This window comes from Bufo bufo, chromosome 5 (assembly GCF_905171765.1).
Source record: "Bufo bufo chromosome 5, aBufBuf1.1, whole genome shotgun sequence".
Lineage (NCBI taxonomy): Eukaryota > Metazoa > Chordata > Amphibia > Anura > Bufonidae > Bufo > Bufo bufo.
In genome coordinates this window covers 353,814,019-353,821,617 of record NC_053393.1, presented here as the reverse complement: position 1 = coordinate 353,821,617, position 7,599 = coordinate 353,814,019, and positions in this window count along the sequence as shown.

Below are 7,599 nucleotides of genomic sequence, written 5' to 3'. Positions count from 1 at the left end.
GTTGCCGCTGGTTTTTTCTTTGTTAAGAAAAAAGATGGTTGTTTAAGACCTTGTCTGGATTTCAGGGAGCTGAACAGTATCACTATTCGTGATCCTTATCCGCTTCCTCTGATCCCGGACCTGTTTAACCAGGTTGTTGGGGCTAAAGTCTTTTCCAAATTAGACCTAAGAGGGGCATACAACCTGGTTAGGGTCAGAGAAGGAGACAAATGGAAGATGGCTTTCAATACCCCTGAGGGCCATTTTGAGAATTTGGTTATGACTTTTGGTTTGATGAATGCCCCAGCCGTTTTTCAGCATTTCGTCAACAGCATTTTTTATCATTTAATGGGAAAATTTGTATTAGTGTATTTGGATGACATTTTGATTTTTTCTCCTGATTTCAAGACTCATAAGGAACACTTACGTCAGGTCTTGCTCATCCTGCGGGAGAATAAATTATACGCGAAACTGGAAAAATGTGTGTTTGCGGTTCCAGAAATCCAATTTCTGGGGTTTCTTGTCTCCGCTTCTGGTTTTCGCATGGACCCCGAGAAGGTCCGCGCTGTGCTTGAGTGGGAGCTTCCTGAGAATCAGAAGGCGCTGATGCGTTTTTTTGGCTTTGCCAATTATTACAGGAAATTTATTTTGAATTATTCCTCTGTTGTTAAACCACTCACTGATATGACCAGAAAGGGGGTAGATTTTTCTTCCTGGTCGGTAGAGGCGCGTAAGGCCTTTTCTAATATCAAGGAGAGTTTTGCTTCCGCTCCCATCCTAGTACAACCTGATATTTCGTTACCCTTCATAGTTGAGGTTGATGCTTCTGAGGTAGGGGTGGGTGCGGTCTTGTCTCAGGGTTCCTCTCCTGCCAAATGGCAACCGTGTGCCTTTTTCTCAAAGAAACTCTCCTCCGCAGAGAGAAATTATGATGTGGGAGATAGGTAATTGTTGGCCATCAAGTTGGCTTTTGAGGAATGGCGCCATTGGCTAGAGGGAGCCAGACACCCTATTACCGTGTTTACTGACCATAAAAATCTGGCCTACTTGGAGTCAGCCAAGCGTCTGAACCCGAGACAGGCCAGATGGTCTTTGTTCTTTTCAAGGTTTAATTTTGTTGTTACGTTCCGCCCTGGGGTTAAGAATGTGAAGGCAGATGCCCTGTCACGTTGTTTTCCGGGAGGTGGGAATTTTGAAGACCCGGGTCCCATTTTGGCTGAAGGTGTGGTGGTCTCTGCTCTTTTTCCTGAATTGGAGGCAGAGGTGCAGGCAGCCCAGTCAGAAGCTCCTGATCTTTGTCCTCCTGGGAGGTTGTTTGTGCCTCTCACTTTGAGACACAAGATTTTTAAAGAACACCACGACACGGTCCTTGCTGGGCACCCGGGGGCAAGAGCCACACTGGATCTCATCGCTCGGAGATTCTGGTGGCCTGCGCTTCGTAAGTCGGTTGAGAGTTTTGTGGCAGCTTGCGAGACTTGCGCTCGTGCCAAGGTCCCTCATTCACGGCCATCAGGTCCTCTCCTTCCTTTGCCCATTCCTTCCCGTCCTTGGACACATCTGTCCATGGACTTCATAACGGACTTGCCTCGTTCCTCGGGGAAGTCTGTGATTCTGGTGGTGGTGGACCGTTTTAGCAAAATGGTGCATTTTATCCCTTTTCCTGGTTTGCCCAATGCTAAGACGCTGGCGCAGGCATTTATTGACCACATTGTCAAATTGCATGGGATTCCTTCAGACATAGTCTCTGATAGGGGCACGCAGTTTGTTTCCAGATTCTGGAAGGCTTTCTGTTCTCGCTTGGGGGTTCGGTTGTCATTCTCTTCTGCTTTCCATCCGCAGTCGAATGGCCAGACAGAGCGCGTCAATCAGAATCTGGAGACATATCTGCGCTGTTTTGTGGGGGAGAATCAGGAGGATTGGTGTTCTTTTTTGTCCCTTGCTGAGTTTGCTTTAAATAACCGTCATCAGGAGTCCTCTGATAAGTCACCATTTTTTGGTGCATATGGGTTCCATCCGCAGTTTGGGACTTTCTCGGGAGAGGGCTCTTCTGGTTTGCCTGATGAAGACAGATTCTCCTCGTCTTTGTCATCTATTTGGCAAAAGATTCAGGATAATCTAAAGAGCATGAGTGAGAGATATAAGCGTGTGGCGGATAAGAGACGTGTGCCTGGTCCGGACCTGAATATTGGTGATCTGGTGTGGTTGTCTACCAAGAATATCAAATTGAAGGTTCCCTCCTGGAAGTTGGGTCCTAGGTTTATTGAGCCTTACAAGATCCTGTCTGTCATCAATCCTGTTGCCTACCGTCTTGATCTTCCTCAGACTTGGAAGATCTATAATGTTTTTCATAAGTCCTTATTGAAACCTTATGTTCAACCTATTGTACCCTCGCCTTTGCCTCCTCCTCCGATTATGGTTGATGGAAATCTTGAATTTCAGGTCTCTAGGATTGTGGATTCTCGTCTTGTCCGCGGTTCCCTCCAGTAGCTCGTTCATTGGGAGGGTTATGGTCCTGAGGAGAGGATGTGGGTCCCAGTGACGGACATTAAGGCCTCTCGTCTCATCAGGGCTTTCCATTGGTCCCATCCTGAGAAGGTGGGCTCTGAGTGTCCGGAGTCCACTCCTAGAGGAAGGGGTACTGTCACAGCCAGACAGCTGAGAAGCGCTCACAGGAGCTTCTCAGATCCTCCTCCTTGAATTTCTTTGTTTTGGTTTAGTTTCTCATCTCGTTAGTCTATCTCAGCTGATTGCTACCCTTTAAGTTCCTCCCCATAATGCAGTAGTGTGCGGCTGATACAACTTCCTGGAGTGTGTGTGCATGCTGTTCCCAGTTGCCAGTTCCCAGTCCTCAGTTTTCAGTCGTCTGCAAGATAAGTGCTGTTTATGTATTTATGATTTTGTCTTTTCTGGATCCAGGTGACCCTGACTCCCTCCGTGTCAGTGTAGGGAGCCGGTGGTCGTGTCCCTTCACTATTGTAGGGTCTTCAGGTAATAGATAGCCGAGGAACGTGGATATGCGGCCATCCACCTTTGGGGTGTTCGCATAGGCTGAGCAGTGAGGGAGAGCGGCAGGTCTATTGCAGGGGTCTCCCTTTGTTCCTTAGTTGTGGATCCAGAGAGACATTGTTTATATGGTATTGTCTTGTTTCCTGTACACCATCCGTGACAATCGACTTCAACAATAAAAGGCTGAGAGACATCAGGTTGGACTAGTACAGGTGCCGAGGTAAACCTCTCTTTTAGAGAGAAAAAAGCAACTTTAGCGGCGTCAGACCATTTAGAAAAATCAGTCCCCTTCCTAGTCATGTCAGTAAGGGGTTTTACAATAACCGAATAATTTTTAATGAATTTCCTATAGAAATTCGCGAAGCTCAAGAACCGTTGCAGAGCTTTGAGGTTCTCAGGAAGATCCCAATCTAAAATTGCCTGGACTTTCCTAGGATCCATACGGAAACCTGACGCAGATAAAAAATAACCTAGGAATTGTATTTTAGCATATAATTCATTCGTCCGTAGGACCTGCAGTACTTGTCTGACATGCACCTCATGTGTTCTCAGATCAGACGAATAAATTAAAATATCATCTAGGTATATTACCACAAACCTGCCGATTAGATGACTAAAAATGTCATTAACAAAATGTTGAAAGACGGCAGGAGCATTGGTCAGACCGAAAGGCATAACTAGATTTTCATAATGCCCCTCAGGGGTGTTAAAAGCTGTCTTCCACTCATCCCCCTCCTTGATACGAATCAGATTGTAGGCCCCCCTAAGATCAAGTTTGGAGAACCACCTAGCACCCGCAATCTGATTAAACGGGTCTGGAAATAGAGGAAGAGGGTATGGGTCTCGGATGGTTATCCGATTTAATTCGCGAAAATCTAGGCAAGGACGCAGGCCCCCATCTTTCTGTTTAACGAAGAAAAACCCTGCAGCCACGGGTGAAGAAGAGGGTCTGATGTGTCCTTTAGCCAAGCTCTCGGAGATATAATCTTTCATGGCTTGTCTCTCTGGACCCGAAAGATTATATAACCTGGTCTTGGGTAATTTTGCGCCGGGAATAAGGTTAACCGGGCAATCATAAGGACGGTGAGGTGGTAACTTCTGACAACCCTTTTCAGAAAAAACGTCCTCAAAGTCCGAAATAAATGTAGGTAGGGTAGTTATGGAGGCGACTAAGCAATTGCTATTTAAGCAATTTTCTCTGCAATGCTCACTCCACTCCGATATCTCCCTGGCCTGCCAATCCACCACTGGATTGTGCGCTACCAACCAGGGAAGGCCCAGCACTACCGGAGTGGGAAGCCCCTCCAGAACATAACATGAAAGCATCTCGTTATGGTGGTCCCCTACCCGAAGGTGTAAATTATGAACAATGTGGGTGAGGTTTCTCTGAGACAGAGGAGCAGAATCAATATCGAATATGGGAATAGGTCTCTGTAGCGTACAAAGAAAGAAATAGTCTCCGTCTTAACACCAAAAACAATAACTGCTGGCAACACAAATTGCGATGTACGTATGGAGGAAACATATACCCCCCGGCTGACATCCTCCACACAGCCTGGGGTTAGTAGTTTTCCGACGGTCTTTTGTTTCTGAGGAAAGAAGGACAGACATTAATGAAATGACCCCTCTCCCCACAAAAAGAACAAACCCCACGCCTACGGCGAGCCTCAGGAGGACGGACCTGACGAGTAGTTCCTCCTAGCTGCATAGGCTAGTCTAAGTCCCTACAGACTAACTGCTGCTTGGGAGGGGTTACCAATTGCTCTGGTTTTTTCCACCTGTCCCTAAGGCGTCTATCTTTTCGGATAGAAAGGGACATAACCGCATCAAGGGAAAAGGGGGTCTCATATAATGCAAGCGCATCCTTAACCCTTTCGGATAACCCAGAGCAGAACTGACTCCTGAGAGCCGGGTCGTTCCATTGGGTATCCGTAGCCCACCTACGGAAGTCAGAGCAATACTCCTCTACCGGCCTCTCTCCTTGTAGGAGTCTCCGTAAACTTGATTCAGCCAGTGCGACTCGGTCAGGGTCGTCATATATGAGACCCAAGGCCCGAAAAACTCGTCCACTGACCGAAGAGCCTGGGAATCAGTGGGTAAAGAGAATGCCCAGGACTGCGGGTCCCCCTGCAGCAGGGAAATAACAACCCCCACCCGCTGTTCTTCATTACCAGAGGAGTAAGGGCGCAGTTTAAAATATAATTTACAGGCCTCACGGAATGTCAAAAACTTGTCCCTTCCCCCAGAAAATCTGTCAGAGAGAGGGACCTTGGGTTCCGCAACAACCTGGTTACCAGTAGCAACCGCTGGGCTTGCGGTCAGTTGTAATTGCTGCTGTTGCTGGAGGACCGACGCCTTCAATCCTGCCACCTCCAAAGACAGGCCATGAAATTGTTTGGACAGAGCAGCAATTGGATCCATACTGGATTCTAAGTAGGTAGAAAGAAAAAGTTTTTTTTTTTTTACCTACAAAAAATAAGGGCCAGATATAATGTAATGACCGGCGTCACACACAGGGAGGGAAAAGGGAAAGCCCTGCCCAAGGGAGAGGGAAAGGTGGTGACCCCTGACTCACCTTGCGGCTGGCACCTGACTACCCTGACGTCCCTAGACGGGTTGCTCACCCGTGCGGCGATCTCGTGCCTAAACCCTGGCTTTCCCTAGAATGAGCCCTAGATAGTGAACGGGCCGGTGGGATCACTAGTCCGCACCACTGACACTAAGAGGGAAACACCCGGGAGAGGACAGACAATACAGACAAACACATACACCCAGGTGGGCGGCCACAGCAGACCACAAAGGTCCAACAGGGATCCGGAGGGTAACGTTCTGTACCAACAACCAGAAAACGCAGCAACACAGCTCCAGAGGGTCAGTATAGATGTCCAGGCAGGAAGCTCTATATCTGGCAACCAGAGAAGTGTGAGAGGGGAATATAAAGAGGTTGGGAGTGCTGGACAAGGAACAGCTGAGGAGAAAGAGCTACGGATCCCTAAGTGAGCCAAAAAGGGTTGCAACGCAAACCCAGAAAGCTACCATAAGGAAACAGCCTGTCACAGCCACTATCTCTGGCTGTGACCTTCCGTTCTTGCTCGTTTGGCGCTCCTCGCTGAAGTTCTGTTCCTTTGTGTTATTTGTGGTTCTGTATGGGTTAACTCCCCTGTGTGCCTATTAGGAGTTAATCCTCTGTCTGCTCCATGGGTGTGGCTTCTCTGCTGCACCCATGGAACCTGTATATAAGGCTGAGGTTTCCTCAGTTCTGTGTCAGCTCTCCTGGTGTGTGTTGTCTGTCCTGCTCCTGGTTTGTACTCTCTCTCCCATGCTGCTGACCCATGGGATCTGTGTCTGTCTGTTTGTGCTCTGTGAGTTTCCCTACTTGTTCATTGATGTCTTCTTTCCTGTCTTTCTGTTATCTGTTCTACCAGTTATGTTTTAGTTACTTTGTGTTTATTCTGATGTCTGTGTTCAGAAAGCCTTTGCAGCAGAGTGGCATGACAAGGCCATGCAGTTTACTACTGGTGGAGCAAGTCCTTCTCTGCTCATTGCCACTCCTGCTCCCTTGCGTGAACTCCTGCTTGTATTATTAGTTGCCCTGTTTTGTATTCATATGTCTGTGTTCAGCAAGCCCTTGCAGCAGAGTGGCATGACAAGGCCATGCAGTTTGCTACTGGTGGATCAAGTCCTTCTCTGCTCATTGCCACTCCTGCTCCCTTGCGTGAATTCCGGCTTGTATCATTATTTGCCTGTATGTTATGTATGCCTATGTGCCGTCGGTACCTTCTGGTACCTGTTGTCCATTCGCTCCTGCTGTCACTGTCTAGTTCACGCTCCAGAGTGGACCCTGGCAACTTCCTGCGGCAAAGTCTAACCCTACCATCTAGGGCTCTAGTGAACACCAGGAGTTGCTTAGTCACACCCCTCTGGAGTATTACTAGACAGTGGCGCAGTGGGGGTTTTCTCCCACTGTGCTGACGGTACATAGAGCTCATGTTTTCTCTGTGCTGCCTTTCATGTTTTTGTTTGTGCAATAAACTCTTATGTGTCTGTACCTGATTTCCGTTTATTGCTTGACGACTCGGTGGTCTCTCCTGGGACCTCCAACTCGTGACACAGCCCTATCTTACATAGAGAGCGCAGCCAACCGCTGTGACTTCCTGACCCCGGGTATAACGGAGTCAGGCGTGGGTCTTGACACCCTCGTGACAGTATCATGGTGGGTACCACACTGAACATGGACCAAAGAAAGCTAAGGAGAGAGTTGTCTCAGGAGATTAGAAAGAAAAGTATAGACAGAAATGTAAAAGGTAAAGGCGATAAGGCAATCTCCAAACAATTTGATGTTCTTGTTACTACAGTTGCAAATATTATTCAGAAGTTCTACGGGACTGTAGCCAACCTCCCTGGACATGACCGCAAGAGGAAAAATGATGACAAATTGAAGAAACAGTTAATATGACTGAACAACTTCCAAAGAGATCAGAGGTGAACTTGAAGGTTAAGGTATATCAGTGACACCATCTGTGTTAGCTAAAGTTGACTTAATGAAAGACGACTGAGGAAACCATTGTTCAAAGCAAATCATGAAAAAGAGAGACTGGAATTTGCCAAAATACA